The sequence below is a fragment of the Falco rusticolus genome, chromosome 2 (assembly GCF_015220075.1).
Source record: "Falco rusticolus isolate bFalRus1 chromosome 2, bFalRus1.pri, whole genome shotgun sequence".
In the NCBI taxonomy this organism is placed as follows: Eukaryota; Metazoa; Chordata; class Aves; order Falconiformes; family Falconidae; genus Falco; species Falco rusticolus.
In genome coordinates this window covers 63,393,052-63,415,273 of record NC_051188.1, presented here as the reverse complement: position 1 = coordinate 63,415,273, position 22,222 = coordinate 63,393,052, and positions in this window count along the sequence as shown.

The following is a 22,222-nucleotide window of genomic DNA, read 5'->3' as shown; positions in this document are numbered from 1 at the left end:
CTGTCCTTTGTCTCTTGTAGAGCCCTTACTATGCAAAGCATTGAAAGATTTCAGTATAGATGTGCTCCCAATCTGTGTAAATTCAGGTGCTGGCCTTAAAATTCATTTATACTGAATCTGAGCGATTTATCCAGGCACTGGATAAATTCAGACATACTATATCATCACCCTGGTTCCAACAGGAAAACTACTTAAAATTGCAAAGGATGGACTGATCATAAAGCAAAACTATTTTTGAATGAGAAGGAATGAACCCAGAAATGTTGTTTAATTTAATGGCATTCCAGGACAGTGCCTGACACCAGTTGATGCACATACTCTCAAACCTGTATAGACTTGTACATACCTCTCTTCAGGTATATTACTTCTGGGAGCAGCAGAATGAGTAGTAAGGGGGGAAAAAAGGAAAAAGCAAATGCAAAGACCAAAGTGTGCTATGATCAGCAAGGTACAACCTTTCCAGAACTAGAGCAGTTACATATTTCACAGCCATTTGCTTTCCAAAGGCCAAAGTCCACACCTGATGCAAACAACACGCAGTGCCCATTTTACCTGATACAGATGTTTGGTTTCCCTTTTGCTTAAGCAACAAATAGATTTGCCTAATCTAAGCACAAGGTGGGCATGAGGAACTGCAAGTCCTGGCTCCTCATGGCTAGGAGCAGAGGTCTATGGGGGACTGACAGGTATCAGAAGGCCTCCAAACTCCAAGTGATCTGCTACCATGTCTGGTGTGTCAGTGTATCACTAAAGTATCTGAAAGATACACAAAATACTGTATACACAGTAAGTCCAAATTTTGTGAGGAGGTGAGGAGATCTGGACAAGAAGGTCCTCAGTGCCTTCAGGGAATCGTAGAATGGTTTGTGTTGGAAGGGACATTAAAGATCATCCAGTTCCAACCCCCCACCATGGGCAGGGACACCTTCCACTAGACCAGGCTGCTCACAAAGCCCCATCCAGCCTGGCCTTCAGCACTTGGGATGTTGGGAAGTGGGGACCCTCACTGCCTGGCCTGGCCCTTGTGCTGGGAGTGCTGTACGCTGGCTTGGGGGCCATCAGGGGAGGTTGTGCCCTCCTGCATCCCCACCTCTTCGTTCATCTAAGTGTCCAACCCTACGTGCCCCCTGCTAGCAGTGTGAAGAGTACACTCAGTGTGTTACGCAGCTGGATGCTTGCTGCTGTCTGAGCTTTCTCCAGGCATTGCCTTCCAGCCCTGCAGCATCTTCTTTGGCACTCACCATCAGTGTATCGCTGAGGGCATCCTCCCGTAAGGGTGAGATCTGCCTAGCTCCTCCTCACAGGTGGGCCCACAGCAGCAGCACAACACTAAGAAATTAAAACTATAACCCTGGACTTCTGTACTCCATGGTATGATGGGACCAAAAGCTGTGGCATGCAGCAGCACCAACATCTGGTGGCAGAAACGCTGAGATGTAGTTTTTTCTCCTCCTCTTCTACACACTCTTCACAGGAACATGTTTGAAAATATTGATTAATATGACTGTTGTGGATTGTGTCCCATTGTGATTATTTGCAAGAAAAGATTCATTTATTATACATTTAAGAACAGCCTTCTTCCACATCCCGCTCCTCTAGTATGTCAGGCTAAAAATCTCCTTTACCTTATCTCAAGTCTCATTTTCAGACCGGATTCTGACTTCCCAGTCAACACAAATGCGTAGGGTTCCCCATCTATCGTTACACCATTCCTTGTCCGCAGCCAGGAGCCCAGCTCTGCTCCCAGATCTCCCCTGGACTCTCTGTTCCGCGGCTCGGTGAGGATGTGCAGCGCATGGGTAGCACCCTACAACTGACAATGAAGACGCACCGGCAAAAAAAAAAAAAAAAGGGAGAAGCCAAAACTGTTTTTTCCAAATCTGTGGGGAAAAAGAAACCAGAACAAAACAAGGAAAAAAACTGCTTAAGAAATCAGCCCCAGGTTGCACAGCTAGGGAGGTGCAGGGCTGACAGAGGGCCAGCTGATGGGAAGGAGGTCTCAGTCCTGGCGAGGGCTGGGTGTTCACCTCTTTGTGAAAGCCTGAAATCTGCAGGAAAATTCTGGAGTGAGAAGCAGGCTCCACATCCAGCTTCCCACCTGGAAAGGTGTAACTATATCCACACAGGACTGAAAAAGAGGATAACCAGCTAAGACGTCAAAAGATCCCTTCCAACAGCTGCTTTGTCTCTCTGCCCCTTCTCAGTGTTTCAGCCCCAAGGTTCTTCCTACCCTCCCATGTGGCTCTTCCTAGCCAGATGCAGCACAGCTGTGTCTTCCCAGTTGCCTGTGACAAACAGGAGATGTTCCCCAGCCCTTCCCTGGGCTGCTGACAAGGCACAGTTCCCCTGCTCAGCAGAAGCCGGGGGCTGCCAGGAAAGAGTAGGTGGGTGTTTTGTAGCAGGTCAAAAGCAAGCTCCAGTCACTCCCATAATTTCCACCACTGAGGCTTTCAAGGAGCTGTGCTGGCACAATGAAATCAAAGTGCCTCCTCAACGGTGAGGAGGGTAAAATGGGAGAGGGTTGTGAGAACAGACGTTTGACACAGAGGAAAAATGGAAAAAGACAAAAGCAAAGTAGGGAAGGCAATTAATGAGGCCCCAGCAAACACTTTTCTCGAGCAGAAAGTCCGTGCACTCCCACACAGCGAGTGCCTTGCCTGCTCCGAATGGCGGGAGGTGGGTTTTGGTGTATTTAGGAATCTCTGAAGGATTTTAATCATTGCACATCGTAGGAAGGGGAGCTCAGCATGTGCCTCGCGTGGCATTTAAAATGTGGGAGGCTTTTGTCTCACAGAATGCTACACGTTGAGCATACTGGTTGAGCTGGTCTGTAGTTGCACCTACATTTCCACTGTGCACATCAGCTCTTGTGCCCTCTTGAGAACCTTCTCCCCGAGACTACTTTGTACTGTCAGTGGGAACGGCACCGTGCCAAGGGTGCGTTTTCGGCTTGCACAGGGGACTATGGAGGGCTTCTTCTAAAGAGCAATTTGCTGTGCCTTAGAGCACATGGACCACGGGAACATGCGGGCCCCTCTGCACAATTTGGATGTTAGGAAAACAAGACTTTGTAAGGAAATAGTATGGTATTGGGAAGGAGGCAGACTAAGCACTGTGCCAGATCCCACAACAGAGCTATCAAATCAGGGAGCTACTGAATGAACTGCAAGTACAGTGAAATGGGGAGGAAAAGAAGAAGAAAAAAGCAGAATCTCATCAGATACAGACTCAATAAATAAAAACAGCAGGTGTCAGTTGGGGTACACGTAAAAGCCAAATCCAGAGAGAAATGAAGTGCAATTAGCTGAGGAGACTGAAGATAGAAATACGTTTTCTATTTTAATGTCCAAAATGAGAGCAAGTGTGGACACCTATTTCCCATGGCCACCAGGAACCGGTGGTGGCTCTCCAGCACAGGCACTGAAGCCAAGCTGCCTGGCGCCGTGAGAGGGGATGCACTCAGCCACCTGCCCGGGGCTTGGGTCTGGGCAGGGACCCCAAACACACTGCAGCATCCTGGCCCGCAGCTACGAGCTGTGGAGAGCAGATCATGCCAGCTCAGGACAGCTGACTGAGGAGGTCTGTCTCTCGCTTTCATAACCTTTATATAGTTCTCATGAAAGGCTGAATCATCTTTTCTCGCTGCTGTGATTAAATGAACCAAGGCAGGAGGAAGCCTCTTGTGGGGACCTCTGTAGATTATTGACTGCTCTACCCATCCTCTGACAGGTGGCTGTAGTAAAGCATCAGAGAAATATTTTTGCCTGTTCAGCAAGCTGCTAACTCAACTGGATGAATTTACACATACACCAGAGTCCAACCACATATCTCCTCGCTGTGTTGTGAGGACCACGCATCGCCTCGCTGCCTGAATCCCTTATTGTTATGTGGGCAGTTTAGGTCAGCCCCTATCACAATGAATTTATGTGCACTTTCCTGCACATTTCAGTTTCTGAATATTCAGTATTGCACATGTGGAAGGTATCTAAACGGTCACCTCAGTCCTGTGTATATTCACAGGAGGGACAGAGTACACATACTGGTAGATTGCTTTGTCCTCCAGTCTTTTGTGATACACCTCTGGTGGGTCCTAGAGCAACCAGAGGCTGTACGGATCACCCCAGCCTCAACCCCAAGGAAGCCCTTGACCTCCGGTTCCTTCAGCCCTCCATCCATCCCTCACGTGTACCTAAAGCCCTATCTTTCTGCACATCTTCTAACACTCTGTGAAGACGAGAGGGTGATAAATATCAGCCTGAAACAGCTGATGATGAAGCCTTCATAGAATTTCACTATCACATCAGCTATTGCTGCAAATTGAAATGAATAGATTTCTATCAAAATAAGGCTGGAGCTCTGACACTCGGCACTCCTATTACTCCTGCAGCTGGATTAGGACAGCCACTGGAACCAAAGGAGATGGCCCAGATGAAAGTCCACTTCTGCAGCTTTCGCCTGTTTTTTGGTCTGCTGAACCTCTTGCTGAACCTGTAAAGAGGTTGTAGTCAATTCAGAGGTAATGGAGACAAAACTCACCTTCTAAAACCTCAATATAAAGACAGAGCCTGGGATGTATTTCTGCTACCTGATGTATATATTTGTTGGAGAGAAAGCTGGATGTGAATTGAAGACTCGAAAGAAATTAAATTACTTGAGAGGGTACTGTAATTGAAAAGAAGAGAAACATGTGTGCTTGAAACAAATTTATTTACTACCATGGGAGAACTGTAATTGAAAAGAAGAGAAACTTGTAGAGCGGAGCATTTGGAATTGACTTGAGAGGGAGAGAAAGTATGGAGCCCCTGCACTCTGAAATGAATTTCTTGCTTGATTTGTAGTACCAAACTTTGGAAACATCTATACCAATTAACTTGGAAGTGTAATGTTTTGCCCTAGGGAGTCAGGCATCACTGTGTAGGGACAGAAAAATATGATGCTTTAAGCTTGTTCCTCAGCTCTTACACAAAGTGGAACAAGGCATTGACTAAGATATAACCGGTGGTAGTGCTACATCTAGATTTCAGGTGCAACGTGTGATGGGAAAGCCCAGTTGTACCTAAAATCTACCTGGGGGTAAAAATGAACATGCATCATCCTGAAATGGCTCATGAAAACAGAACTGTCTCAGAGAGCCCTATTACATGAGCAAAACAACCCTGTTTGCCAGCATCTGGCTAGTACTTCATGGAAGAGTTGGTTTGTCCTTCTTATACCAGAAGATGATAAAAAGATGGGTGTTACTGAGCACCATAGAGACTTCTCTGTCGTCAACAGTTGGGAAAGTCTCTCACACCCTTCCCAACACGCAGTCCAAACAGTGGCTGCTCTGCACCAGAGGCACGCTGCTGCCTGCCCTGCAGCTGGCAGCCACCAGCCCACTCCTGGCACCATGGACCTTTATGAAACATCATCATGGGACCGCAAAATAACCAACAGCTCTTTCACTGTACTTGCCACTTGCAGCCTCTTTGGGGAGTTCGCTAAGTACCAAAATGTGGTTCTAGGCTGAAAACAGGTAAAAAATGGCCTTGCCAGATCTGTGCTTGCTGTGCTACAGATCCAGTACCTCGGGTCGCTCTGGAAAGCCTCTGTGCTAGGTTTTGTCAGCCACAAACCCTACAAATTCAGGCTAGGACCATAGGTCTGAACTTGATTTTCTTCTGCTTCATGCATCACCGAGTGCATTCAGGACCATGCAGGGCATTGAAGGTTTTCATTGACACCTCTGCAGCCCTGGGGCAGGTGGGATTAATTGTCTGTGTAATAGGAGCTTGCAAAAGGAACCAGCTGAGGATGCACAGGTGGACTGGGTGCCTTAAACTACTTTCTTTCCCTTGCAATAGCTCTGCGGGGTAGCCATGAGTCAAGTGCAGTTACAGTTTCATTTTGTCATAAGGCTCAGGTCACTCTCTGGCTTCGGGGCTTCTTCTCAATGGGATTGTGCTCCAGAATCCCATTTTTCATTGAATTTACTTTTTTTTTACTGCCTATATTTATTTCTTTGTGAGTACATATAAAATAATAAATATGCATAGAGACTGACTGAGGGACAATCTTATGCAGTATCATGTTTTCCCTGATAACAGCTTTCTCACCTCTGACAATTTCTATCTAAAGGAGTTAGGATCAGAGGGTGGGATCATTGGGCAATTCATGTTGGAAGACACCTCAGGAGGTCCCTCATGCACCCCTGCTCCAAGCAGGGCCAGCTGTGGGATCAGACCAGGTTGCTCAGGGCTTTGCCCAGGTGGGTCTTGAAACCCCCCAAGGATGGAGCCTGCCCACCCCCCCGGGCAGCCGGTCCCTCTGCCCACCCCCCGGCCTGCCTGCCCTCACGGGGGAGAGGTTTCGCACCCAGCCTGAACCCCTCTCGTTTCAGTTCACGCCTGCTGTACCTTGTTGCCCTGCTGCCCCCTCCCCATCCCCTCCCCGTAGGCACTGGGGTGGCTGTGAGGTGCCCCTGAAGCCGTCTCTGCCCCAGGCTGGACAAGCCCCACTGCCCCAGCCGCTGCTCGCAGGGACACCCTCCAGCCCTGAGCATCATGGGGCTGAACTCACCCCAGGTCGTCAGCACCTTTCTGCGCTGAGAAGCAGCAAACTGGCCACAGTACCCAGATGTGGCCTAACAATGAATGGCTGGGCAGAAGGGACAACCCCTGCCTCAACCTCCTCACTGGGCTTCTGCTGATGCAGCCCCAGATGCTGCTGGCCATCTCTGCTGCCAGGGCTCGCTGCTGGCTCCTGCCCAGCTGGCTGCCCCAGCCAGACCCTGTATCTGCCCATCAGTTTTCCATAGCCCTTGACTGCCTGCCCTCTATTAGTTTGTTTTGTTATTTTTGAATCTGTTTATGATTTCGACTTCTACAACATTCGTTGCCAATGAGCTCCGCAAATTCAACACACACTGCGTAAAAAAGCATTCCTTTCTGTTTACTGTCTCTGTTTCATTTGGTGACCCCTGGTTCTGTGAGAAACAGTGAATAATTTTTTTTATGCAGCACACAGTTTCACAGAGCTATATCATATTTCTCCTCAATCATCTATTCTCCAAGCAGAGGAATCATATTCTGTTCAGTACTTTTTATGAAGTCGATCTATACAGCAGATTCTAGTTATCTCTGTACCTCTTTTTCATTTTGCCTATAACCTTTTCAGATGAGATGACAATATATCAAAAGATGATGCACCATAAATTTATAGTGCAATGATGTACCCTGTTTTGTGCTGCCTTCTTTCTCCAGGAATTACCAAGAGTCTCTTTACTACTTAACACTGAACTGATGTTCTCAACACACTACCAGATCTTTCTTACGCGGCTAGAGGAAATGGAGGCCCCAGCATTGCATATATTTATATAGTTAAGATTGTTTTCCCTGTGTGAATTACCGTGAATGTAATAACACCAACTTTAATCTTTGACTTTATTTCCAGTTAATAGGTACCATGAGATCCTTCTGCAGCTCTCTGCAGTGGGTTTCAATTCAGATAGCTCTGGATAATTTTGTATGACCAACAAACCCTCTTACCTCACGATGGATGCTTTCCTTCCTGCATCACTTACAAGTATTTTGAATAATGTAGGTCACAACATAAATTTCTCCCAGACCTCACCCATATTCCCTTTCCAGCTGCCTATTTATCCCTACTTTTAATCCCTACTTTTAAAGCTGCTCTCAAAAGTTTCCTATATCCTCATTTCTTCAAAGATCTTGGATAAAGGGCCTTATCAAGAAGCTTTGAAAGCGTTGGCTTGACTAAATACACCTGATGAAACATGATTACTTGCCCTACAAAATCCACATTGATTCTTTCCTGTAGGTCTCATTCATCCATGCGCCTCCTGCTTCTGTCTCCCATTAGCCTGACAACCAGACTGTCTTCCAGAAAGTCATCTCAGCTCTGTGATCTCCGGGCTGGCCATTTTAAAAAGAGATGCCACATCAGCCAATGCCATCCCCGTGCAAGGATGCCTTGCCTCACCAGCGGGTGACATGCTGCAGGGATCTGACACCTCCATCCCTGAAGTCCTTGTCTTTCCTGCCGGAGCCCCAGCTATCGGTTTGGTCTAGATTTTCTTCTACTGGCACATTAATCTGAGACAGATCCTTAGGCAAAGAAAGGGTTCAAATTCCCCCAAGGGAGTTTTCTTAATAGATTTTTAAATAGTTTTTAATAGGTTTTTTGCCCTCTAATTCTAAGGAAATTTTTTATGCCTGCCATGCTGTGGTTTTCCATTTAGTCTGCCAGAGCTCATCCTTTTTTGTATCACCCTCATTGGGAGATGCCTTTCATTTTCTGAAGAAGTTTATTTATTTAATTAACTTCTAGTAGTGCTCTTTAAAAACACAGAAATGTAGCTTTTTTTATTATTATTTCTTTGAGCGTCCTTTAAAATATATTTTTCCATTCATCCTCTGATGCAGTGTCCATAAAGTCGAAGTCATTTCGGTCCCATTAGGTAGTTTTGGCTGTACCTTTTAACGAGCTTTCTCACTTTGACATTATTCTAATGGACTTTTTTTTTTTTTTTTACCCTTCCTTTCCTATACAGATGTTTAAATTTAATACGATCCAGGCCTAGTGTACCATTCAAGATTAGACTGAGAATTGCATCTTTTGAGTTTTCTGGTGACTTGCTGTGGCTAGCCGTGCATGCACTTACGCTGTCTAGCACTTCAGTCTCTGCACCATGCTCCATCGTGATGGTTCCTTGTCTGCATGGGGAGCACTGAAATACTTTGTGTTGCCCATCCTCCCTGATCTCCCTTAGTTTTTCCAAGTCCCTATTGACATCTTGGCCAGACGGTTGCTGGCAAAGCCCCAGCACTGTAACTTGTGCAGCTTAGCTATGGCACGGCTTCCCGCCGGATTCTCCGCTGCAGCTGAGACACCCCCACCCAGCTTCCCCCCAGGATATTGCCTGATATTTCCAGCACCGTTCCCCAGCTGGAGCGAGTTCTTGCTGAGTTGTTCCTAAATACTTTGTACCCTGAATCACCACTGACCAGGCCCCAGCGTGTGCATATGTGCCTTCTGTGGCAGCACTCAGGGTACTACAGCACCCACTGGCAACATCCCCCCTCCCTCCCAGCATCTGAGGTCCCTGCCGTGTCCTCACTGGCATCACCCCAGCTCTACAGCCTTCCGTTCCCCTTTAGTCCCTGTTTCATAGTCTTGTTAAAAGAAGACTCTAATTATTGTAATTGTTTTCCGCCCACTTTCTTTGCTGAATTTTGTCAGCTTCTGTCCTTTTTATCTCTCCATTCCCCTCCAGGATACAGAATTTTTAATATCTTCATCCACTGAAGCCACAACACCATAACCTCTGCACTTTTCCCCACCTCTCAGCTTCCCCCTGGCCTTTTGATTAAATTGCCCCATGCCCGCTTCCACCATGGCTTCAGGGAACAGTTTTCTTCACCAGGCTGCCTGCACAGCTAAACTGAAGTGAAAGACACAACAGCTGCTTTGCCATTAACAGTTACAACTTTGAATATTTCTACGGTACAGTTCTCCGGGCTGGAAGGTGCCCCTATTTATTTATCGCTCATCAGATTAAAGGATAGACACTTGGTAAGTACTTTAAAGAGTAGCCTACAGTGCTTGTTAGGGGTGATAGGCTTGAGTCTCCCTCCCTGACAAACTGTACACAGGGGCATCCTACAGCTCAGGACACTGCAGCATCTCTTCCATGCCCACCCTACAGGCAGAAAAACTGGACTGTTAAGCTAGCAGCTGTGAATGGTACAGGGAACAAGGATGTGGTCTAGTTTATTTTAGTGCTTTTTTTTCTTGCTTGCTTTTTTTTTTGTTTTAATTGATGTTGGAACAGTTAATAAAGTAACAAGTGGTCTATCACAAACTGCTCTGCAGCATCTGTTGAGAATATGGGTTTCTACACACTTGGAAAAAAGAAGTGCTTCTTCCCACTTCCACTCAAAGCAGCTGGTTTCCCACAGGAGCATTCCTGGCCAGCTGCTGCTCTAGAATGGACTTTGTGCGACCACACTGCTCAGAGCAGTCTTGCCTTGCATTTCCTTACCAATGTCACGGTTTGACTGTACTGTAACATGGGCAAAACCTCCTTCATGGAACCACCGGTACTCTTTAAAATCTCTCTCACGGTTAATGGGTGCGACCTAGGGGTAGAACCTAAGAGCAGCACTGCCCTTCAGAAGGCGGCCAGTCTGCATCAGATGTTCATAACATCAGCCTCCTTCAGTTATTAGGAAACTACATGGAACCACCCTTTGTCAAATAATGAAGGCTCTAAACAAATATTTAGCACAAGGTTGTTTTCCCTGGCATAGATGAGAAGTGACATTACATCAGTGCCACCCTGGTAAGAGAAGAGCTTGTACTTTCCCTTTGGGCTTTGCACATAAAAACCTTAGACAGAGGAAAACCTCCTTTAAGCAAGCTGTGCCTGTCAGCTACAGGGTGTGCTACGCTGTTATGCCTTGCGCGGAAGCAAGGGCACCTGCTCACTGGGTCTGCAAAGAAAAACGGTCTCATCCTCTGAGGGAGCAGGCTGTTTGTAGTGCTCTGGTGGGGCTCTGGGATGCCCAGTTCTGTACTGGAAAGCACCATGGGGTGTCCCAGCACAAGCCTCTCCGCAGGCGATTGAGACGTATGGCTTTGTTAGGGAAGAGAGAGGGTAGCCTCTGCCTGGAACAAACCCACCGTTTCTCCATAACTTACCTGAAATGAAGGTGGACCTGATGTAAATGCTTCGGTTGTCTGCCTTTCACTATAACATCTGAGAAATGGTTTTATATATGAGCAGACGTATCATCCTAACAGGGAGAAGTTGCAGGTTTTAATTGAAAGCCAGCCCTAGAACAGCTCTGAAAGCCTGAAGCAGACGGCTGTTCACTGACACAGGCTGGAACCGAGTGGCTGTCACCCTGTGGGTCACCGTCGTGCCAGGTAACTCCTCTTCATGAGCAGAGCAGAGCAGGAGGACTAGGGAAGACGAGGGAGAGGGAAAGCTGGAAGCACGGGAGCTGAGGCCATCCCCCTGGGCTGTGAGACAGACTTGCTAGAGCCGCAAGACCTCTCTGCTCTCAGCCCTAATAACCCTAGCCAGCGGTGGCCCTGACACCCTTCTGCCATGGCTCCCCGACGGGGGTACCTGGGGGGGCACCAATGCGCTGGATCCGAGACGGCTCCGCACACCCCCCGAGCCCAGACGTGCTGTGGAAACTTGTACTTGTGCACACACGAGATCAGTCAGCCCCTCCATCCTTGCTCCAACAGTGTCCTAAGAAAGGTACGTGAGAAAGCTGGGAGAGGATTCCCGAAAAATGTCTGCTGCACCCTCACAGTGTCATCAGTCCAAGGGCAGCCTGGTCCAAGACAGGGTTAAACATGAAGAAGCATGTTATCCACTCACTGGACTGTCCAGCAAGCCCGCCTCCCTCACATGTCCCCTGGGAAGTCAGAATAAGGGAAGAACCACTTGTTTCTTCATGCTGGACATGTGCGGGACACAGACACCGATGGTCCTGCTCCTCCAGCTTTTCACTCGGCACAGGGCACGAAGACCCGCTCTTCATTAGGCAGGAGCTCCAGATGTTTCCAGCCCAGAGCAAATACAGCATCCCCATCCCGCACACATCACGCACTGTTTGCTCCTGGATCTGGCTGGCAGCAGCGGTGAGCCAGCAAACACGGCTGTGGTCCATCACTGGTCTTGGATGCCCAGTGTCAGGGGGAGCTTGAAGCGTGAGGAATTTCTTGAGCTACTCTCCACTTGGATGAAGTTACCAAAACAATAAAGAAGGTGCTGTTAGCCCAGCGCCTTTCACAGCACAGACATAGCAGCTCATCCTCCCTTTTCTTTTTTTGCCTGTTGTTTCTCCTGCAGCCTAATCTAAGGGCTGCAGAACTCGACTCTGAACTCAATGCTCAAAGTAACTCAATCTCAATGAAGGAGATCTGCATCTCCTCCAATTTTTATCACTTTGGTGGGAATGATTACTGTGTAAGAGGCACAAAAATCCCTTTAAATAAAAAAATCGTTTTACTTTTTTTTGTTTGCCATCCTCAAATTATATTAGCATTGAATTTTAAGGTCAGGGCTGGAGCAGTACAACTCACCACGTAGGCCTTTGCGAGTCTATTATTGCATCAATTTCAGAAGGACAAATCTGGAAAAAATTGCCAAGGGAGATCAAAACTGGGCTGGTGACAAAAAAAGTTGAAATGAAGCAATGAGGCTCATTGTGATGGTGACTTCATTAGTTTTTCCATTTCCTCCTAAAACATGTTTCCCGCACGAACCTTAAACACCAATGCTCTGTGAGAGAATCCCCTGGCACTTGGCCTGGCAGGTCAGACCCATGCCACCAGAGTCATGTGCAGCCCCTGCAGATACTGAGGGCATCACACGAATTGAACAAATAGAAACATGTCAAATGTCGGGCACTTCAGAGTGTATAAGTGTCAAGTTTTCATGCAGCTCACAAAACGGTTCTTGTCGTTTCTGGGAAGACAAACCAAAAAAGTGCTGCCCCAGAGGGCTCCTTTGGTATGCGTGATTTGTAAAATGTTAGGAAGTCAGCTGATGGCGGCAAACTGTTTGACTCTTGAAAGATAAGAAAAAACTGGCAGATCGAGGACTTTCTACTCAAAGAGCTCACATTTTAAAAATACTTCATTAGTATTCTCACATAGTAGTGTAGCGCATGGCTAAGCATCAGCATGATGCAGAGGTGCTCTACATTTGTAGAGCAACATCCTTTGGCACTTCAAGAGCGACCAAAAACTGTCCATGTGCAAACAGGAATATAAAAGGTGAGAATAGGATTCCTCACTAAAAAGGTGTTGTTTGAAATAAAGCAAGGCCGAGCAGGGAGAACAGCTAAAGCACAGGATGGGCAGCAGGTGTAGTCTTTATAAGTGGGCTTAGAATTTGCACTCGCTTAACGTTTTACTTTGATCAAATAAACCTGTTTTATTTCCACTTTAAGTCTTGTCTAGTAACAAAGTGATCTCATAGTGAGCCAGGAGATGGTGATGTTCCTTATAGAAACAGCAAATGGCTGAACAGGATGGCTTGGGACAAATCAGCAGTGCACAAGGCTCGGCATGTGTGTTGGAGGATTTGACACAGGGATGTGTGCTTTCATAAGTCATCTGGCAAATGTAAGAGCTGGTAATATCAGGTGATAGCCAAAGGAGAAATACTTCCTCTGACAGGCTCTTTGGCAAAAATCTGCTGCTTTTCTTCAGTGTTCAATGAAATAATAAATAAAAGAAGAGCAGATGAAATGGGAGTCCTGATACATGTGGAAGACTTCACTGCTTAAACCTGTGTGTACGTTGCCTTCACCCACAAGTTCTGCTCACCCTCTGCTCAGGCTTCGCTCAGCAAAGAAGTCCTGGCAGTCAGCCCATGGCCCTTGCAAACTCCGATGAAGAGTGACTTGCCAGGGAGGGTTTTGTGATCTAAGGAGATCACTTTTTACCTCCTTGACTCTATTCACGTTGATTTATACCACCAAAGGATTTGGACCATGCACATGTCTGAGGAGACCTCTGATTTGATGACAGTTAATAGCCTGACCTTGCTGACCTTGATATCCACACTATGGACTGTGATGCATTCAAAGGGCTTGAGCACTTCCCTTTGGTTTGGGGGATTTTTTGGTAGCTATTTTTGAAGCCCTGATAGATGGCTGAAATATCGCAGCTTTGGGTTTTCCTGCCCTGTGTCAGACAGCTTTTGCACTCTAGTGCTAACAAATCACTGCACCACCACTTCTGAACCCCGGCTTAATACAAACGAAAACAGAACCACGTAACAACTCCTGAAGATGGATTCATGTTACGATACTAGTGTCATGTAATTCTTTCTAGGTCAACTTTGAATGGCATTTGTGCATTTGTAATGTAGGAACGGCTGGCTAAAAATGAAGTCCTGGACTTATAAATGACTTGGCACAGCCTTCTGGGCCTGAATGTCAAGTCTAGCTAAATATGTCTTCAGGGGTCAGATTTGAGTTTTCAGCCTTCAAAAACGTGTTGTAGTACCAACATCCCTTACGCTTTTGTTTCCTGGGGAATTTGGAATTATCAAGCTTTGCCAGTGTGATATTTTACCTCCTAAAATCTTCTGAAGGGGTAATTCCATCAAATGCAATGATGTTGTTGGCTTTTTTAAAAAAAAAATATCTTTTTTTATTTGGGTACTTTTGAACCTTACACTGCACTTGTTCACTGTGTATGGGTCACACTGCAAAGTACCACAGTTAATATGTGGTTCAGTCTCTTTGGAATTCCGTCCAATCTATTCAGACTCAAAAATCTTACTAGATCATTCTCATTTGTGCATATTATAGCAGACCACATCTTTGGTGACATTGGGATGGATGGAATTATCTGATTCACTATTTGGGAATTGTGAACCTACTGTATCACATCTCTGAATACCACCATTCATTTTGAAATGCCCTGAACTAGTGGTACTAGGAAGACTCATTAGTGTGCTGTGATTCTAGGTGTGCTACATCAGTCTTAATAATTACATGCTTGATTTAAGATTAACATACTGTGAAACACCCTTGTGTTAAGACACTGTTTGTGACAAATGAGGCATCAAACACAACACCACTGCTCTCCACAATGTCAGAAGGCTCATCTTTTCTCTTTTTCCTATAGGGCATGCTAAATCACTGTCTTCATTACTTCAGTGCTGAAGTTTTGTGACATTGTTGGAAAGTCAGAGGGCAGCAGGATTGCATAAAGGAATGTGTACATTGAATGGAATAGATAGCAATAGTACGAGTTAATTCAGCAAGAATGACTCGTCATATAAGAAAGGATATGCCACGGCATGCATAGGTTTAGCCTGGATTAAAATTAAAATAGCTGGGCTGGTCTCTCTTCAATGGGATCCATGAACAGAAAGTTATTTTACTTACAAGAATAAAAATGGATCATACTTCAGAGTGTGGTCACAAGATAAGTACTTTTCAAAGCTGCAAAACTCTGCTCGTGTGTCCTTTCTGTTTAGAGAAGAGCTTTTCTTTTTGCTTGACCGGGTTTGTAATAGCAAATATCACCATCTTGCTGAAAGGGAGGGCTTGAAAATCTCCCTTGAATTTCTCCTGCAAGCACGGGCAGCTGGCACCCACGGGCACACACTGTGTCTTGAAGTGTCTGCCACCCGGAGTGCCCGTCCCTTTGGCGTGGAGAGACGTGGCACCTGAGAAGCACTCGCAGAAAGCTGGGCTGCGCGCTGCGGCTGAGGCGTTGTGCTCAGCTGAGCCAGCAGTGCTGCCCACGGCTGAGAAAAGGGAACTAGTCCCACTTCTGCTACTAGCCACACCATCCCACCACCTCCTTTGCATGGCTACCACCTTTTCAGACCTTCTCCTGTGCCCATTTACCTATTGAAATGGCAAAACCTGCCTACTGCTTTTGCTTAGAGAGAAGCCCAGAGCGTGGTGTACCTGGCAGAGGTGGTGGTAGGAGCTTTGGTCAGGGGTTGGGGCAGGAACCATCCCCTTTTAGCAGTCGTGAGCCGTTATGCTGGCTCACGCCATCTTCTGAAACCTTACCCCAGGACAGCTGCAAAAGCAGGAACAGCACAAACAGGAACCAGGAAAGGAGAAAGCAAAGCAGCTTCTTCCACCTCAGCTTGACTTTTCCTATGTGACGGCCGTCTTTAAGAAGCTGGTGAGAGGAGAAGAGCAGAAAGAACGACAGCAATGGACACAGGTGCCTGATCAAGATGTAGCACAAAGACAAAGAGGCAGATTGAAGCCCCGTGTGCCATCTCTAATAGTGTGTCTTTTCAAAAAGAAGCCATCTGGATTCAGGAGTGAAATATATCTTCCCATATGTAGAGAGAAGCATAAAGACGAGTCCTCTGGGTGACCAAGAGCTCGTGGGACTGCCCAGGACAGCATTCCTGCTGCAAGGGCCATGTGTGGATGCATCATTGTCTCCTTCTCGGCTCGTAAGCTGCAGACTTTTGGTACTCTGGAAAACAGCCCATGGGACACCCGTGACTGTAAGGGCAATGGTGCATGCGGGTCTGCAGCCAGCTCCCAAACTGCTCCTCAGGAAGTCGAGGGACAAAACCTCAGTCAGAGTTAGAAATCCCTTAAGACCCAAGGGATGCTGACTGTAGCTTTACTCCTACTCTTCTGCTCTCATTCTTTATCCCCCTGATATTTCTTCAGTGGGTATTGATCCACTTAAGATGTATAAAGCAAATAACTGTATTTAACAGTCCTAGTTGTGAGCAATCAAAGAGCTCTTAAAAATCTCAAAATGTGAATCTACAATGTTTGCCCTCAGGCAGGAATGTCATTAATAATTTAAGATGTCTGTATGCGATTGAACAGTAATAGTAATTTTCAGCTGCAAGGGATCAATCCAACATTGTATTCCAGATCTATGTATAGTGTGGAACAGCACTTCTCTGGGTAAATGCCAACTTCTTATACAGTGAGGTCTGAAAAATTACAGCCATTTTTCTCTATGGTTCATTTATAAAGCTTTCTGGAATCCCAGGAAAAGCCCTTATAATGTGTCCCATGGCTTGCATGCATATCATTGCCTTGCACAGCCAGCAGAGCCGCTGCTGGCTCGCCCTGTAAGTCTGATGCTTCTCAAGTGTCCAAAGCCTCAGAAGTCAGGGGCACTGGCTTCAGGTGCCTTCCTGGGGAGCAGCGCCAGAGCGTCTGCCAGGTCCAACCCAGGGCACAGTTGCACATCGGACATGGAAGGCTGAAGGGTGCAGTTATATCTCAGAGAATGTGCTCTTTCTGCGAGAAGACGTCTTTCAGGAGGATGCCTGGCCACCAGTGGGACCAAGGGGACAAATCTGCGGTGGGTCCGCCTGCAGGGTCAGCACCTCTGTGCCAGCCCGGTAGCCCTCACAGGGAGGATTGGTTGGGTAGGTGTGGAAATTGCTCCATCAAGTCAAGGCTGTAAACCTCTGCAAAAAATATTCTCAGGAAGGGCAACAGTCAAGAAAACAAGTCAGGAAATAGAAGCACAAATAAATCCCACAAGAAAGAAACAGCTGTAAAAACAGCTGGTGGCAGCTCTCTTGCTGCGGAGTGAAAGAGGGCAGCGCTTGGTCCAGAAGCTCCTAAAATCTTTGTTGATGTGTCTTCCCAGCAGGTGGACAGTGCAATCTTTGCTGTGTTATATATAAAATGCCATAACATCCCCTCCACAAGGAGTACACCATGAACTAAACCTCGGTCTAAGGTCTCTGCTGTGGCTGGAGGATGGCACCCATCCCTGCCTTCATCCTCCCTCACACGCTGCTGGATGCTTTCCATATTGGCTGTCCCTACCTGTGGCCTTAGAGCTATGGAAATTTCACCAGATGTGTTTGGCACTGTAACAAGAAAAACCTGCCTGATGGACAAGGCTAAGGGGGGGGGGGGGGGGGGGGCGGGGGATAATCAGTTTTTACTGGATTTCTCTGAATTCAGCCTCCCTCAACAAGGATTATTACAACTAATTAGGCAGAGCTCACTAACAGTGCTCACATTTGGAAGTGTGGTTTCTTGATGGAAGAGGAAATTAAATAGGATGCAATCAGAGAGCTGCACACAAAGGGAAAATGAGGCCAGTCCAAACCAGTCAGTTTTCATCAGAGACTACATGAATGGATTAGGTAATTTGTTTTGTTGCACCTAGAACATTAATAAGTGTTACATAGTACTGTAATTTGCATTTGCAGTAAAAGCATCTGATGTACCATCCTTGAGGACTTTGTTTCCCTCCTACCCTCAGCCCTTTCTTTGCTTGGGAGGCAAGGGTGCACAACTCATTTCAACCCTTCCAACAAGCAGAGCATCTTCAGGTGATGCTGAAATACCTGGAACGTCCCCTGAAGCAAGGGAAGGGTGGTAGGAAGGCCAGCAAGGAAAGGGAGATGGGAGTCTGGCGGCCGGAATCTCTGTGGGAACTGCGAGTCTGGCTGAGGTACCTCGGTCCAGGTGGTCAGATGCCATCCTGCTGTCGGGCTGAAGGCTACAACCTTGTGGGACCGGTGCCTGTGCACATGCAGCCCAGCCACCAGCTCCTGCTTGCCCTTCAGCTAAGGAGAGCCCCCCTGCACCAAACCTCCAAGGCAAATGTAGGTGTTCAGTGCCCAGAGTTGTAAAGCTGGGAGGATGCCAGGGCTCGGCAAGCTGAGGAGCAAAACAAGGAGAGGAATCATAGAATCATTTAGATTGGAAAAGACCCTTAAGATCATCGAGTCCACCAAGGAGCTGCAAGGTGGATATTGTGACGGGGCACAGCAAAAGCACTGGAGGATATGACACAGTCAGTCATAACCTCTGGTGTCTCAGAAACACACCGGCAAGATTTCTGGAAGATGTTTCAGCAGCAAAGTTGCTTTAGAGAGCAGAAACTTGTGCTGTTTGGTTGTTGGCAGGTGTGATCCCAGCTCTAAGAGGCACAGCTCTGGCCTGACTATCCTGTGAAACTACATCCCAAAGGTTGTAACTGCTCCTGGGAACGTAGATCTCCAGGCAAACGTCTTTTTTCTATCACACTGCCATATCAGAACTGGGAAGCATATTAAAAAGTGGTACCTTGAAGTGACAGTACCTTTTTCTTGCCTGCTGTTGGCAGGGTCCCCGAGGCAGTCAGAGAGACGAAGCAACTCGCCGTGCAAGTGGGAATCAGGGTCTCTGTCATGCCCCTTCAGCATGAGTAAACAGCAGGACTGCATCTCGTAGTCACTGTTTGCAGTCATGGTCAAACACCAAACACTTGCCTGTGTGCTGCTAATGCAGAAAGCGGGGACTGAAAAAAGTGCCACTGATTTAAAGTAATGCCAGGGGAAATTCCTCAGGCTACGAACTCTGCGCAGCACACGTTGGGGGAATGTCATCCAGCAATTCCTGCTCACACTCTCCCCCCACCCAAATTGCTGGGCACTTGGCTCCGAACACCCTTCTCGGGCAGTGACTTTCCTTCTATGAGCTGAAAGAACAAAATCATAAACAGGTATATGAGAAAACTATTGCCTCAGCAATAACCTCTCCATAACCAAGCTAGCGGGAAGGAACTGTGTACAAAAAGGACTCTACAGTGAGAGATAATGGTCGCCAATAAAAGCTTCAGGCCATGTCACTGAAGCTGTATATTATCCATGGAATTTACAGAATTTATTTTAATTTAGCAGCTTCCCCTAGAATAAGGATGAGGCAAATAAAAGGCTCCAGAGGAGGAGTAATAACAGCAAAGCTACAGAGTTGTCCGAGTGGGGACCAGCAGCTAAAGCCTGAGGCAAGATGATAAATAGCTGAAGATCAGAGCCCAGCAGCATGTGGTTTCCCCCAGATGCCTCATGCTGCAGCATCACTGCCTGCAGGAGAGCCCGGCTGCTGCCGCATAAGGAGGCTGGGCAGCACGTGGGGAGAAAACTATCCCTAGGCTGAGGGAAACTCCCTAGGGCTGCCAGCCAACCCTTTCTGCAAGTGTCCTGCTTGCTAAACAGTGTTTTAAATTGAAAATATAGATGTATTTTAGCCAAACTTCAGGATAAAGGGAAAAAGCAGCAACAGTCCCATTTATGTTGCCTGCCTAAACTTAAGCCTTTTTCTGCTCTGCCCTCCTCTGAAGGTGCTACAAGACCCCAGCTTGCTTCATCTGCAGCTTCCCATCAACTTGCTGCGCCACCCTGATCACATCAATACCTCCTCTGTACTTCAGCCCTCACTTTTACACAGAGATGGGATGATAAACTTATTTTTCCAGACCACCCATAAATTCTCAGGTAACAAGCTGTTGGTCTTCAAAAACAACTACTGTATTTTTCAGCTCTTCTGAAAACAGTGGATTTTATTTGTCCTAACACTGCTACTATTTTTAAAATTTTATTTTCCTGGCACATTGCAAAGGAATAAAGAGGTAGAGACACGAAAAAAGCTGCTTGAGCAGAGCTGGACTAACATTGATATTCAAAGGGGGACCTGGCTGTCCAAAGCCCAGTCCACACACATTTCATTAAAGCACTCCTCCTGATACTACCTGTTTGTTGAATTGCTTATTTTTAAGAAAGGAAAAACCTACATAATACCTAGTTCAGACTAAGAAAATCTGTACAAACAATTTACAGGGATGCATCAGTAGCTCAAGCCCGCTAGGGTGGGGATTGCAGCCTTGCAGATCACCATTGCTTTGTGGGCACAGAGAGAATGGGGAGAGCTGAATGTTGGCATTAAGGGAAAAGACTTAGCAGACATCTCTGCTTCTGGCCTGTCTCCATGCCACCCAGCCTGAAAATTAAAGATGTGGTTCATAAGAGACTATGGGTCACTTGAAAATACTGATTACATGGGTCAAAAACCAGCTGAGCTGTGTCCTCCACACAAGGGGACAGGGGCTGGGGAGCAGGGGCCGGAGCAGCTGTATTTCAAGAATTAAGGTTGCCACCAAACCTCAGGAAAAGTTCTCTATGTCTAATGTTTCTGTTAAGGGCTCTGGCTTGACAACAACTTGCTGGTGCTCTTGATGTGCCGCAGAGCGAAATTTCACTTTTCAAAAAGGTATCTTCTATGCCATGGAAAGATGGCTTGCAATTAAACAGCTTACCAGCTGCAGTGCCCAGCTGAACTGGCTGACAGCACGTGTGCACATCTAGGATGCTGGTTATCCCAGGTTGCAGAGGTCCCGTGTGATACCAGCATCCTGGTGGTGCCACAGCTGCTGGCCTTCACCTCCTTATTTTGTGCCTCAGGTACCACAGCTCAGGGGAAAAGGAGTAGGTTGTGCTTTGCCTGCACAATACCCAGCAGTGAACACAGAAAAGGGGCTGGGAATCTGCTCCAGCAGGCTGTTTAAATGATTATTTCCTGCTGATGCCTCTCTCCACAGCTGCTGTATCTGTGTGAAGTCAGTGTGGACGAAAGGTGCAGTTCACTAAGGCAACCAAACTGCAGGGAGCGATGGTACTGGCAGCAGACAGCAGCCTCGGGAGCTTGCGAGCCCAGAGAAGAGCCAAGTGAACACTTGGAAGCGTACAGCGTCCTCTCTGGAGGTCTACGGTGCCTTTCTAAAGTGGGATGGAGACAAATCCTAAGAAAAAAAGGGAAGGATAATCCTTGGGGCTGCATGCACTATAGTACAGCTGGAACTTCTCGCCATTCAGAGGTGCTTCTCTGTTGCAATTGAAGGATATAAGGAGTGCTCCTTAACCGATATGAAGGAGCTTCTTTCATGTGCCAGAGATGTGTACCACGGACGTCTGGATAAAGGCTGAAATCAGCAGGTTTGCCCAGGGTGCTCCGACACCCCTGCTGCAGCATCCTTCTACAACTTCCCACCTGTGGAGACCTTAATCTCCCTTTCTTTCCCTCTTTCTCTGCCACTAGCTGCTAGCTCTCTTTCATTTCATAGCTTTCCTAAGGCTGAGTGAGAGGTAACCCTTGCAGATCTCATTCCTGCACAACGGCAGATGAGACAACCTTATTATCATTAAAAGTATCAGCCCATCGTCCGCAAAATAAACACAAGCTCTGCTAGGGCAGCGGCAGGGAAATGTGTAACAGGACTTCTGCTCTGCGTGTGGGGGGTCACCACGTTTCACCTATGTTTGCTCACCCAGCTCCTGTGAAAAGGAGAGCATGGGTGGCCCCGTGGGAAGGGACTGGGGTCTGCCAAAAGCTTTTCCCTTTGGGTGTCTCCAGACTCTCTCCTAACTGTGTGTGAATGGGGACTTCCATGGGCCCAGTACGGACTGCAGGCAAGTCTGGTTTCGGCAGAGGTCTAGCCTTGAGCTGCAAGACGCAGGGAAAAGCCACAGCAGAGGAGGTGGCTGTCATTCCCTGGATGGCGTCATGGGAAAAAGAGTGCAGATGCCTGAGCGTGGTGGCTCAAGGGGGTCAGTGTCTGGTCTTTCTGCCAGGAAATCTAGGTCTTGGATCGCAATAGAGTGATGATGACTGGAGAGGTTTTGATGCTGATATTGGAAGTCAATCTGATGTATGGCAGGTGACTGTAAACAGATCTTTGCTCTGGTGGGTAACGGGACACAGAAGCAGAGACAAGTTTTTTGATACAAATGTCTCAAGGTATCTATCTGCCTCAATTCAGTCTTTGTTTCTACCCTTTCATAAACAATTTTAAAAATTCCTATCACCCTAATATATTCATATTTTTTACATTTTAACTAGCAACGCCAACTTACAGACACCAATTTATTTTCCTTGTTGGTATATTTAGCAATTGTCTT